Raw genomic sequence first — 13,276 nt, 5'->3', positions numbered from 1 at the left:
AGTAATTCCAACTTTTCCCCTTCCCACTTCCCATCAGTGACAGTCTCCCAATGTTATATATTCTTGGATCTTTTATACTTCTTTTGAATTCTGAGAAATTTCATCTAAATCAAAAATAATGTATGGTGGAAGGTGCCTTGGATATTGAGTCAGAAGTCATGGGTATATATTCAGTATCCACAACTGGCAATCTAAGGAAGACATTTATCCTTAGTTTCCCTATCTGTAAAGTGTGGATAATGTTTTCATAACCAACTTCTTGGCTTTTTTTGTGACTTTTTGTGAAAAGATCAAATGAGATTACAAAGTGCTCAGAGTCAATTGTAATGCCTAGATGAATGAGTTAGGATGACACCAAAGCAATTTGCAAACTGTAAAGCTCTACATAAGTATTATTACTATTACTCTATTTCACTGTGATTTAGTTTCACAACTAAACAACTAGATATCAACAAAGCCAAGGTCATCCACTGCATCCTGAGCCATCACCAGTAGTCTTAACTTTTGTCTTGACACTAGACTTCGATAACTAAGAAAGAGAGGCTGAAGGTTTTGTGCAACTCTACCTCACTTAAATCCAATTTATGTGCAAGTCAAAAAACATCACCAATGTTTTGGTCCTCTTCAAATAGGAAGTTAAACAACCAACCATAACAATGAAGATGATCAAAGTCTCATGAGACATATATTTAGATATTTCAAGCTAAATTTTGTACACAAAACTTTTGTTTTCTGCTCCACTGTAAATTATAAAATCAGGAGTCAACAAGCCTTTGAACATGTTCCTGAAGATGCGAAAAGTTCACCTTCCTGGAAGATCACCACTGAAAATTAGACCTGACACTCAAGTTCTATGATTGATTCATGATGGAAGAGGGAAAGAGAAAGTAAGAAAGAAACTGAATGACTAAGGGAAAAAAATGATTGGTCTCCCTTATACTTTTCTTGATTCTCTGTCAAGGATGTTGTTGACCTTTGTACCAAATATTCCTAAATTTCATGCAGAATTGAATCCCTTTTCCTTATTTGGAAGGGTTTTTTTTTTTAATAGTAGAATAGCTGTTTCATTCAACCATATTGTAATCATTCATTTGTATGAAACAGTTTTGTTCTCCAAAGTACTTTGAAATTCCAAAGGTCAATCCATTTAGAAATTCAGCTGAAACCCCCTTCAGGATAGCTTACTTTATCTTACCCCCATGTCTCCTACAAAGAAAACCCACATGAAGCTCAGGTAACAACTTAAACACTATAACATGTCTAACACTTCTACCTTTCTATCTATCTATCTATATATGTATATATATATTCATGCAAAAAAATTAGGTTGTTAAACTTTTCCCTTTGTTGTTATTTACCCCTTTCTACCAGAAAATTTATCTTCATAATCTATTTCCTGTGTGTACTTCAGTCTTCCTCTATCCTTCTCATTAAAATTTAGGTATTAAGATTGTTATCTTTTCCCTCCTATCTCAGCTCCAGCTAGTCCTTCCAATATACAAAAGAACTACCAATTTCTCCACCTTTTCCACTACCTGTCCCCAGGTTCCAGGTGCAGACACTTACCCCAAAGTTCCTCCACCTGTCTGAACACTGAACTTTTGCTCTATTCCAATGTGCTCCTAGCGTTATTCAGTAGCTCCTGGCTGTTCAGCTATTTTGCATCCTGTTTCTCATACCACTGGATTGTCTACAAGGGCAGAGCCTTTGCAAACATTTGTAATTCTATTTACACAATATGAATTATGACACTCTGATTGTAATGGTTTTTCTGTTTAACAGGTAGGGCTTCTGTATGCACAGGTGTGGCAAAGCAGTAGTAATGCATGAAGGAGCCACTGGATCTTTCCCCCAAAAGATCTTATATTTCCACCATTATATTATAAGATCTTTACATTATGGAATAGGAGAAAGAACACTTTTGCAGAAATATTCTAACATCCTGCAAATGTAACTATACATTTGACCCTAAGTTTAAGGTCTAAAATAAGAAATTGAGATCTTAAAATTAGGTTCTTAAAACTTAACTCAATGTGCCATCCTTTTTAAAGTTCCCTTTCTTTTTCAATGAAGAAGCAGAGAACACAACCAATTTTCTGAGAAAATGTGAAAAGAAATGGGTAATACAGCAAATGATGTTTTTCTTCAACTCACCTCTGTCCTTAACTCATTTTACACATTTAGGGAAAAGACAACCTTAAAAATATTTCCACATCACCAAAGTCACAGGATCATGTTACAGAAAACAAGTTTAATTCAACAAATATTCCATAACATACTATGCTAGACACCAAAGCCAAATAAGACACTGTCCCTGCCCCAAATATTAGTAGCTCAAATTTATATAGTGCTTTTCAATTTACAAATAATACTCTATACAATTCACCTGTAGGACAAATAGATGGGAAAACAGAGGCTCAAAGTGGTGATACAGGGGATCAAAAGCGAGTAACGTGGATGCAAAAATGAATAAGACATTGTCCTTGACCCAACAGCTTGGATTTATATAATGCTTTATGACTTACAGAGCACTTTCCTCACCACAAACCTGCAAGGTAGATAGTAAAAATCTTTTGAGTCCTATTTTATACATGTGGAAACTGAGGTTCAAAGAGGTCTAATGGCATAGGCAGATAACTAGTAGTAAAGTTTCAGACCTAGGATTTATACCCAGCTCTCCTGAGTTCTTTCTTCTACTCTACAATGCAAACATCTTATGACAGAGTGGTGGAGACATATGACAAAAATTATAATACAAGGTAGGATAAAGGCTTCATGGATATGTACTAAAAGAGAAAAAAATCAAGTTCAAGGGAAGTTTAGAAGACAGAGATCATTCAATTAGGGGCACCAGGGAGAACTTAATGGAGGAGATAGAGCTTGAGCTCAGCCTTAAGAAGGAGTGGGAGTTTAACAGGAGAAAGACAGGGAAAGTACATTCCAGAATGCAGGAACAAAAGCTTTGAGGCAGAAATGTATGGGGTATGGTTGAGGAACAGAGTAGGGGAATTGGACAAGTAAAAGATAAGGCCAAAGTCATGTGATGGCATTAAAGAATGCCAGGCTAAGGAATTTGGACTTTAATCAGTAAGAAACATGAAGGCTTTAAAACTAAAATGATTAATGATATAGTTAGGAAGATTAATCTGACAGAGTGCAGGACAGCCTTAAGGAGAAAGAGACTGGAGGCAGAGACAACTTAGGAGATATTTAGAAATAATCAGGGCCTAAACACAAGTGGTAGCAATTGTTCTAGAAAGAAAATTCTTTTCTTTTCAGAAAGGAACCTAGTGTCATAACTCAGTGTTACCATGACCATTATATGTACATTACATGTAAATAATGTATATCATTACACATGCATCACATGTACATTAGTGCAGCATGATTACAGAATGATCTGAGTGAATGGAGGTATTAAATTAACCATTAACCATTTTAATTAGTGGACTATAGTGACTTCAACTTCATTTAATATATACTACCACTAAGTTGATTTAAAAAGTTATTAAAAATGTTAGTTTAAATGTTATTCAAATACTTTACTATACTTGTACATAAAATTCTTCAGATAGTAGAATTGGGTGACCCTTAATTGCTGTCAATCTAGAGAATTGTTATTTTAAATCTTTATAATCTATTAAAGTAGGTTTGATATGTTATGAAAAAGAAATTGCTATAATATCTTTCATGCCTGTTTATATAATTATATTAAATATTTTCTAATGTATAGCATATTTCATTAAAATATTAGTATTCAATGAAATTTATAGAATTAAAGAAGTTTAATATAAAGTCATGCATATAATAATAAGTATATGAGGTCTTAAGGGATTCCTTTCTTCTATTCTTGTCAAATATCCCACCCAAAAAATTCATACTTATTTGTTAATGTAATATTTAATTTTTAATTAATTATAATAATGAGATTTTATCATGAAATACAAATTTTAATTCAGAGTTTCTCTGGACAAAAGTTACTGTAGTTATTGTAAGCATTTAATAAATCTAGAAAAATTATGAATAGCATATTAAACTACCCTTGGGATTCATAGTACTTTTGTTGAAAGGAGTTTGTGAAACAAAAAATGTTGGGGACCCCTACCCTAGATTATAAATATCTGTGTTATGGTATATAATAAAATTTTAGCTCAATCCCTGCTTAGAGACAGAGTAGAAAAAGAGCACCCAGTCATAGCCTTACTGCTCCTCTCAAAGACAGAAATCACATTCTTCTTTGTAAAAGTTTAGGTCAGATCCTGATCAGATATATATCTATGGTACATGCAATCTGAGCCATATCTTTATTTTACTGCTACCCACACATACTTTCCAGAGAGAAGAACTGTCACATAGCTAAATTTTAACAGATTGCCACAACAGTTCTCTAGAGGAATTGGCCACAAGAGCTACTAGCAAGAAATATAAAAAGCCCAAGGATCTTACTTCTAGCAAATATGGATAGTGGGGTGAAATCTGCAGTGATTTACATTAAGTATATGATATTCATCTTTCTTCCATCTCCAAGGAACTCAAAGCTCAAAGTAGTCTCAAAGCTCAAAGTGTGAGTTGGTCTTTTGTTTAGAAGAGAAAGTAAAAGGGCTATAGAAATGCCTATACATTTTCTAGATTATCAGAGAAAAGGAAGTGCTCTTTAAAAAACAAAACAACCATAACAATAGAGAAGGTCTTCGGTATCAACGCAAAGAAGAAAATGAATCTTAGGAGAGAGAAAGGAATGCTGACCTCAATCACAAGGTTGAAAATTAGAAGACTGACCAGGAAGGGAAAAGAAAGAATGACCACATACATTAAATTAAGTAAGACATATGAAGTTCTTCATGATAAAGAAAGGAGTCAGCCCTGTGGAGACGGAAGCAGCAGCTTGTCCTCCAAACAATGCTATGGTTCTACAGATGCAGAGCAAGAAGAGACAAGTAGTGAACCTGATGAATACATTCTGACAGCTTCGGAGACAACTATTTGTCAATTTAGCATTAATGATAGAAAAAGTTGTCATTCTAGGGAATGTGTCTGGGACATGTCTTGAGAACCTCCCAAGCATTATTGAAACAAATGCCTACTAAGTAAGCTCTTCTAAGAAATTGCAAAGGTACAAGCAATACTACCTGAGTAGTATTGTAGTACCTGAAGGATCCTATAAAGTGTTGCTAAGTATTTTAAAGTCTTGGTTCTCCCCACCTCCCCAAAAAAAAGCACAAAAAAAGTAATAAAATGTTTGGTATATGATTGTAATGGAATATTATTATGCCATTCAAAATGACAAACAAGATGATCTCAAAGAAATCTGGAAAAACTTCTATGAAGTGATGCAAAGTGCAGAACCAGAACACTGAACATAGTAACACAACAATGTGTCATAATCAACTGTGAATGGCTTAATTATTATCAACAAGTGAAGTATCCAGGCCAAATCCAAGGGACTCATGACAAAAATGGTTAACCACTGCCAGAGAAGAGACAGTCTGAAAGCAGATTAAAGCATACCATTCTTCACTTTATTTACTCTATATGAATTTTTCTCTAGTGTAAGCAATGTATCTTGTTTCATAACATAATGAACATGAAAATATGTATTATGTGAGAATATATGTATAACCTAGGTCATCATACCTGCCTTCTTGGGGAGGGAAGACATATAGAAGGGAGGGAGAAAACTTGGATTGCAAAATGTCAGAAAATGAATATTAAAAATTATATTGACATGTAATTTGGAAAAAAAATTTTTGAAGAATGAGTAGCAAAATTATGAACCAGAGATTCAACTGCAAGGAGGCAAATTTTTCCATAAATACTTATTCCTGAAATTTAATGGAATGAATGTGTGAGCTATAATTCAACCTTTATCAAAAGAAAGAAGAATCAAGTAAATGGGGAGGGAAAAGAATACCATCATATAATCTAAATATATGAGGAGATCTAGGAGACACAAACACACACACACACACACACACAGAGGCATTATAACCTAGATTGAAAGAGGAAATAGATGAAAGGTTTAGAAAACAGATTACAAGGCTGACATAGCAGCATGGTATGGAGTGATAAAGGTCTGCAGGTATCCAGATAGCTACTAAAGCTCTCTCTGTCAAAAGCAGAGCAACTAATAATATCTTTGTTTTGCCCTTGAGATAATTTCATACTTCAAAAGGTAGAGAAGGACAAAAGGGAAACTGCTATTTGGGACCTGATTTTGACTAAAAAAAGGAACTGGTTACTGAGACAGAAATTATAGCAATCTTAAATGGGAAATGACCATCTTGGAATCCATAAGATAGGAGAATCTAACACAAGTCTAATATATATCCCATATCTAGGGAGTGAAAAATTTATTTGATATCCAATGGACTATAGTTTTATAGGGAAAATGAGCTCAGGAAAGATATATAGTTATTCAAAAGGAAATTCTGAAGAGATAAAGAAAATCAACTACAGTGGAAATGGAGGTGAAAGGAGAGCTGTTTTGACACTGACATGGATTCACAAGGAATTTGTGAACTAACTTGGACTTTCTAAAGTCTTTTACTTTACCTTAAAAAGACATTAAAAAAGTGAAGGATCAAGGGCATGTCATGGAAGACAAATAAAAGTGGGATATGGTCTCATAAAAATAACAGTGCTAAATATCAGAAAATTAGCTGAAAGGGATGATAAAGACTAAGGACAAGTTTAAATGAAAAAAATATTTGGTGGTGGTACTTCTTGTTTTTATTACATTTGAAAAAAAAATAAAGAAGATCAAAGAAGGGATAAGGACTGCTGCTAAAGATAGATGTAATTCCAATGGATGACAGATGAATCTTATTTTGACTCTCATCTATTGATACATAAGTGGATAGAGCACGGGAAATGGAATCAAGAAGGCCTGGGTTCCAATATAGCTGTAGATACATACCAGCTCTCTAATCCTGGGCAAATCATTTCACATCTCAGTGATTGAGGAAATTCTTTGGGACTGTAAATTACAGAAAAAAGTACCCACCTGCAATAGTAGAAGATTTTATCTTACAGAAATTTCCTATGTCAATGAAATTACAGGTCCTACCCCTGATCCCATTCCTAGCCCTATAAACCTCAAATGAAGGGAAGCTCTACATCCCATACCCCTTTCATAACAATTAGAAAAGGTGTAGAATTCAGGGAAATGACTGGCTTTCTGATGTCATTGGAAAGCTGGGTCCAGTTTACCAAATTGCTACTTGTTTTCCCAGGATTCAGATATCCAGGCTTGTTTTCTTCAAAATCCAGTAGTCTAGGCCCATGATGTTTCAACTATGGGAAAAAATATTTGTGAAGTTTCAGATGATGATCTAACAGACGGGATATCCTCTGAAAATAAAGAATATGATCTGTGATGAATTACTGTCACATATATCCTGTTCTGTTTTTTGACCCATGTCCTAGGGCAAAGGGTCCTCCAGCTGTTTTGTGGCAAGATTTGGGGGACAGAATTGCTATCTTACCCACTGACTCACTGGTAGAAGTGCTAAAAATCTATATACAGGAGAATATGGTAACATCTGCATCCTTAGAAATTAAATATCCATATCCATGGGTTTTAAAGGTCCAAGAATCTGCAGTTTGCCACTAGATGGCAGACTCAACAAAATGGTTTAGTAGCCCATAGTCCTTTAGAGAAGTTGTGAGAAAAGCTCAAAAGGCAGAGGATGTAGGAGGGGCAGAGGCAGAGGTAGACTATTTTTACCTAAAAAAGATCTCAATTTATTAGAAAATCAAAGTGGTTTTATAATTGAACTTCAATTATTCAACTGTCCGCTAACTTTCAGAGCTAGGAGGGAAATAGTTTCTGAAAGTCAGGATCAAAAAAAAAAAAATCAAACCGGCTAGAACAAGATGAAATTTTATAGAGATCAATGTGAAGTCTCAAGCTTGGGTTAAAAAAAAGTCAACTTCACAAATGCAAAATTGGGAGGTGTATCTAGACAACAATTAATTTAAATATATGGGGGTTTGAGTGAATCCAAAGTCCAATATGTATCAAGTGACCTGATGGCCACAAAAGACAAATACAATCTCAGGCAACATTAAGGAAGTATAGTAATTGTCTGTAATGAGAGAGATGTACTCTATACAGTATCATGGGAAGAGCACTGATTTGGAGTCAGGCAACATTGGTTAAAATCCTAGATCCAGAATTTCCTACCTATATGACTTCCCTAAAGGGGAACAAGTCCCTAAAGGTAAGTAGTCTTTCATTGCATGCTCATACCATTTTTTGGAAACTTCCTTTGGCTAATCAGTCCCTGGCAAAGCCAAGGGAGAAGTAAATTATTTGTTAATTCCATCACTCCATTTCTCCCAAAGAAAAATCAAACACTGGTTTCTTTCCCTCTGATCTGATCCAACTCCAGGGTAAACATCGTTCTCCAAGTCTAGATAAGAGTTGATCTCCCTAAAGAAAACATTAGGGACAACTTGTACTTGCAGCAAAATCAATCCCATCCCTCTCCTATTTTCAATAGGACACTTACTTTTTATAGATTCTTTTCCTCCTTCTCTTAGATGATCTTCCATTTACACTGTATATATCTTACAATAGACACACTCAGTGCCTAGCACAGTGTCTGGCACATAGTAAATTTTTAATAAATGCTTGTTACCTGTCAAAAAATCATATTAAAATCTTGGACTGGGTTCTTTTATAAGCTGAAACTACTTGTAAGAGGGAAAGGGTAAGGGTGAAGAGGAATTAAAATGAATCTAAAGAAGTAGAGAGAATAAGATCATACATTAGAAGGTAGGCATAAAGGAAAAGGCCTCTACCATATCATATCCTTGATTTCCAACTTCCCTCCTTAGAGACTTCAGAGAATTTCCCTTAGGTGTATCTGAGAGAAATTTGTTCTATCTTCCCTAAAACAACTAAGGCAGAGCTCCAAGCCACTAGCCATTTATTAAAGGGAACTAACTCCCTTTGATGAAAGGGATCTCAAATCTTCCTCATAATCGAGGATCTCCCCCTGTTCCACAGTACAAGTTTAGTAAGTGCTTGAAACCCAAATGATACAGAAAATACAGAAGAAGCAGAGTAAAATACAAAACTCATTGGTTTACAAATCTATACCCTGATACTCCAAAAGCGCCTACCAAGAAGGCTTGGAGCAGATGTTGACACAGTGGGGTTAAGGCAAGGGCTATCTCTGCTGACACAGTGGTCACGGGAAGGCCAACAGGCCTGCAGGCTGGCCAACAGGATGAGCACCTCCCAGTGTTGGGCAACAAGGGTGGAGGAGGGGTATCTGAAATAATTGGGTGACTTTTTAAGTATCATGTTGAGCCTGGATGGTCAGAATCAGGGTGGAGACTGGCCTCGACTCCAGCACACTATATAGGGTGGAGGTCCCCTCGTCAGTATTTGTCAGCATCTTTGGGTTAGGTATATGCACATTGGTTTATAAGTACAATATAAAAAAAGAATCAGAATCTGCTTAATATAATCTAATTATCTCCAAATGTAATATATATTAATTTCAGTTGTCTAAACTGACTTGATATAAGACTCTGTAAGTTTTAATGGATAAGCATAACAGATATAATTATTTCCCCTATAGAACCATCCTAATCTGAATAATACTGATTGGAAATAAACTAGGGGATAGATCAACAAATCAATCATTTCTCACAGGGGACTCCCAGTGGGAGGCCTTGTTCACTCTATGTTCTGTCTGTTGTATTCAAATTTGTATCCTTCTCTGCTTTCTGTTTGTTATCTGCGTAGATAAATGTGTTTATTTATTATTGAGTACTTGTCTTTTGTATAACAAGTATTTGGTGAGAATATATATGTGTATATATATGTATATATTTAACATATAAGGAATACCCCTTCCTTTTTAAGGATTAGCAGCTTGAACCTAAAAATAAAATCATTTCCCTAGATTGATAATATTAAAGGGAATTGATAAATATAATTATAGTCCTGTACCCTGTCTCTGAGGAAAGCAAAGCAGTCAAACTGGAAGTAGCATTCTCTTGTACCCCTCTAGGTAAGAATCAAAGTTTTCATCGGACAAATGTTGGTAAGCTTTTAGAAATATCTATCCCAGTCCACCCCATAAGCCACATATAAGCAAGTCATATAGACATAGACATAGCCTACATGGATAACATACTCATACACTACATACAGAATAGGTACAACTTTAAGGGTATTAAGGTATTAATTCTAAGAGTATCTGAAAGGAAGTATAAAGTATACCCAAGGTTCAAGGGGGAAAAAAAAATCTCTGATAATATCATTACTTATAAAAACTGACAGATAGTATTAATAACTACCATTCCATATTTCTACCAAACAATCCATTAAAATAATCATCATGGGGATTAAGGGCATCCTTGATGAAGGTAGGGACTAGGATTAGGGGGTATTCTCCATCAAAACATATATTTACACTCCCATGATTGAAAAGAAGACAAAATCCTACTGGGTTTCTTGTGTGTAGTAAAGCAATGGCTTTGGGTGGAGCAAAATGTCACCTTAAAAGCTCTCCTCCAACAAGGTATCTCCCATTCAGGTGTCAAAAGCAAAAAAAAAAAAAAGACTCCTTAGAAAATGTAACCACAAAGGTAAGTGTATAGACCTTTAAATTATTAAGTGAGGCATAAAACAGCTTGCTAAAATGTTCTTGCCACCGTCATGAAGGATGTTCATCAGAGTCCAAATCAGAAAATGATTTGGTCTATCAGATGCCTCTTTTCAGATGATAGTATTCTGATTCCATTAAGTCTCATAATATCGCTGAGTCTCCTAAGTGAGGTCTATAATCCCTCAACAGTTTGACTAAATTATCCACTTAGGACAAACCAAGTTGATAAGGAATGCCTATTGAGCTGAATATAGCATGCAGCTGGATGGACAACCCATAGAACTAGTCTATTAGTATATTGGTCAATCAATTAACATTTATTAGATATCTACAATGGACTAGGAAGGAAGGAAGGAAGAGAAAGAACGAACATTCTCTGCTTTCAAGGAGTGTACAGTGTAAAGAGGGAAGACAATACATAAAAGGAAATTAAAGCTAAGGCAGGGGGGGGTGGTTAGGAAGGGGGGGGTGCAGAGAAGGTACCAGAGTTTGGGAGGGAGATATTAGAAAAGCAAAGTATCAAAGCAGTGCAGCCAAGTGAGCGGAAATGGAGATATTTTGAACTAAACTCCTTCCTTAAATGGAGGTTTAGAGGTGATGGCTCTATGTTCTAATCAAGGGAACACAGTGTGGTACTGAAGTATAGTACCAAGCTGATGGAAACTTGTGGGATGATGAGGTTTTCCCAATGATGAATTTCTAAGGACATGCAGAGAATCCAAAGAAGTCCCAAAGAAGTAGATTCAGGTGAAAAAAAGATGGGGTGCATGTATTTTGATTAAAAAGACATTGCACAAATATAATGAACTAAATTCATAATTGAAGAGGAAGAAAACAATCTGATTCATTTTTGGGAAAATGCCACATTTCCCTTTTTGACAAATACTCAGATCTTAACACCGATAATCTTTTGATATTCTTCTGCTAATGCAAGAAGATTGGAAGTCATAGAATACTGCAATCTAAAAAGAGTTAAAAGTCACCCAAAGGGCTATGAAGTAGCATATGATAAGTGTGAGCAGGCCACAACCTATTGGAAACCAAGAATTGGGAAAGTTAAGTAGTATCACAAATGTTATCAGAAAGTTACAGGACTTGAAAACAAAGTGGGTCAGTCTACTGCAAGAGTGAAGGATAATTCACAGACAGTTCAAATGCTTGATTGATAGCCATCTAATTTCAAGACAATTGGGAAGCCTCCCAAGATGTTACATGGAGCCAGATAGAGGATTTATAATTTAAAAAATTCATAAAAGTTGAGTAGGGAGATAAGGATGTAGATAGAATATCTCATATCAAAAGGATCATGATCTGTCAAAGTATTTTATTTTATTTTGTTTTATTTTATTTTTTAAAACCCTTACCTTATGTCTTAGAATCAATACTAAGTATTGGTTCCAAGGCAGAAGAGCAGTAAGTACTAGGCAATTGGGGTTAAGTCACTTGCTCAGGGTCACACAACTAGGGAGTGTCTAAAACCTGATTTGAAATCAGGTCTTCTCATCTTCAGGCCTGACTCTCTATGCACTGAGTTATCTACCTGCCCCATCAAAGTATTTTAATGAAGTCAAGCCTCTTGTGAATAATTCAACACTTAATGTGTATTTTATAGAACAGATTTTTTAAGCAAACACACAAACTTTTTAATATGTTTTACATGCTCTACAATTTTAAAAGGAAGATGTGCTGTCTCATAGTTTTTCCCACAGAAATATATGGTTTATTTTTTATTTGGGGCCTATATTTATTTAATTTGTATTTTTTAAGACAGAGGAATAAAATATTTAAGAGAAACTCTTAATCCAGGAAAACAATTTATACAATACAAAAATGTAAATGGAAGGGGCAGCTAGGCAGTAGAGTGAATATAGTATAGGCCTGGAGTTGGGAGGAAATGGATTCAAATCTGGCCTCAGACACTTCCTATCTGCATGACCCTGGATAAGTCACTTAGCCCCAATTGCCTAACCTTTATCCTCTTCTGTCTTAGAACTAATACTAACACAGAAAGTAAAGGTTTAAAATATATGTGTACATATGCACATATGAATAAAAATATATAAAATAAAATATTTATTTTGTATTGTAAGGATGATATTAGAAAATAAGTATTATTTTAATAGTTTGGGGATAAAAAGTAGAGTGCTGGCTAGAGAAAGGATTGGAGTTTGAAGCATAGGAGAAGAGAGCATATTGATTTCAGGTGTTGACAGTTATAACCATTTTTCTGTGTCCTCTGGCAGTTGGGAGTTGGGCTCTGGTAATTGACAGAGACACACACTCCGAGACTTTCTCTCAGGGCTGACAGAGGCAACATCTTTGCTCAGTGTTTTCCTTTCCCAACTTGGGAAACACTATTGACTCTCTATTGAGGAATTTATAGATTGATTTAACTCTGAGAAAAACAAAGAAAAACCTGGTCTTTAGTTTGGACTCTGAGTCTGGTAAGGCTCAGAATCCTAACTTGATTCTTGTTGAGACTCAACCAGCTAGCCTTTACTATTTTATAATTTTAAGGCAAAGTTAAGAATTATAAGGATAATAGTGGTAGTTTTATTTAGCTAGTTTAAATTTGAGTTAATCAGATCAGGGAGGAGTAGAGTAGCCTATGAAACACAGAAGTGGTTCCTTGAAGAATCAGGGAGTTT

At 35.2% G+C, this 13,276-nt stretch overlaps 1 protein-coding gene across 3 annotated transcripts in view; it reads right to left on the bottom strand.

Moving 5' to 3' along the window:
- The window catches only part of RAB27A (RAB27A, member RAS oncogene family), a 101,449-nt gene that overhangs the window by 34,711 nt on the left and 53,462 nt on the right, over positions 1-13,276 (bottom strand). The window contains exon 1 of one of the 3 annotated variants that reach the window (XM_007479718.3): positions 7,210-10,925. The exons of the other annotated variants lie outside the window; for them this stretch is intronic. The gene's annotated coding sequence lies outside the window, so the exon portion shown is untranslated. Of the gene's footprint in view, positions 1-7,209; positions 10,926-13,276 lie in introns of those variants that run through there. 3 annotated transcript variants of the gene reach the window in all.

The sequence above is a fragment of the Monodelphis domestica genome, chromosome 1, assembly GCF_027887165.1.
Source record: "Monodelphis domestica isolate mMonDom1 chromosome 1, mMonDom1.pri, whole genome shotgun sequence".
Taxonomy (NCBI): Eukaryota; Metazoa; Chordata; class Mammalia; order Didelphimorphia; family Didelphidae; genus Monodelphis; species Monodelphis domestica.
This window is presented reverse-complemented; position numbering and strand designations above follow the sequence as displayed.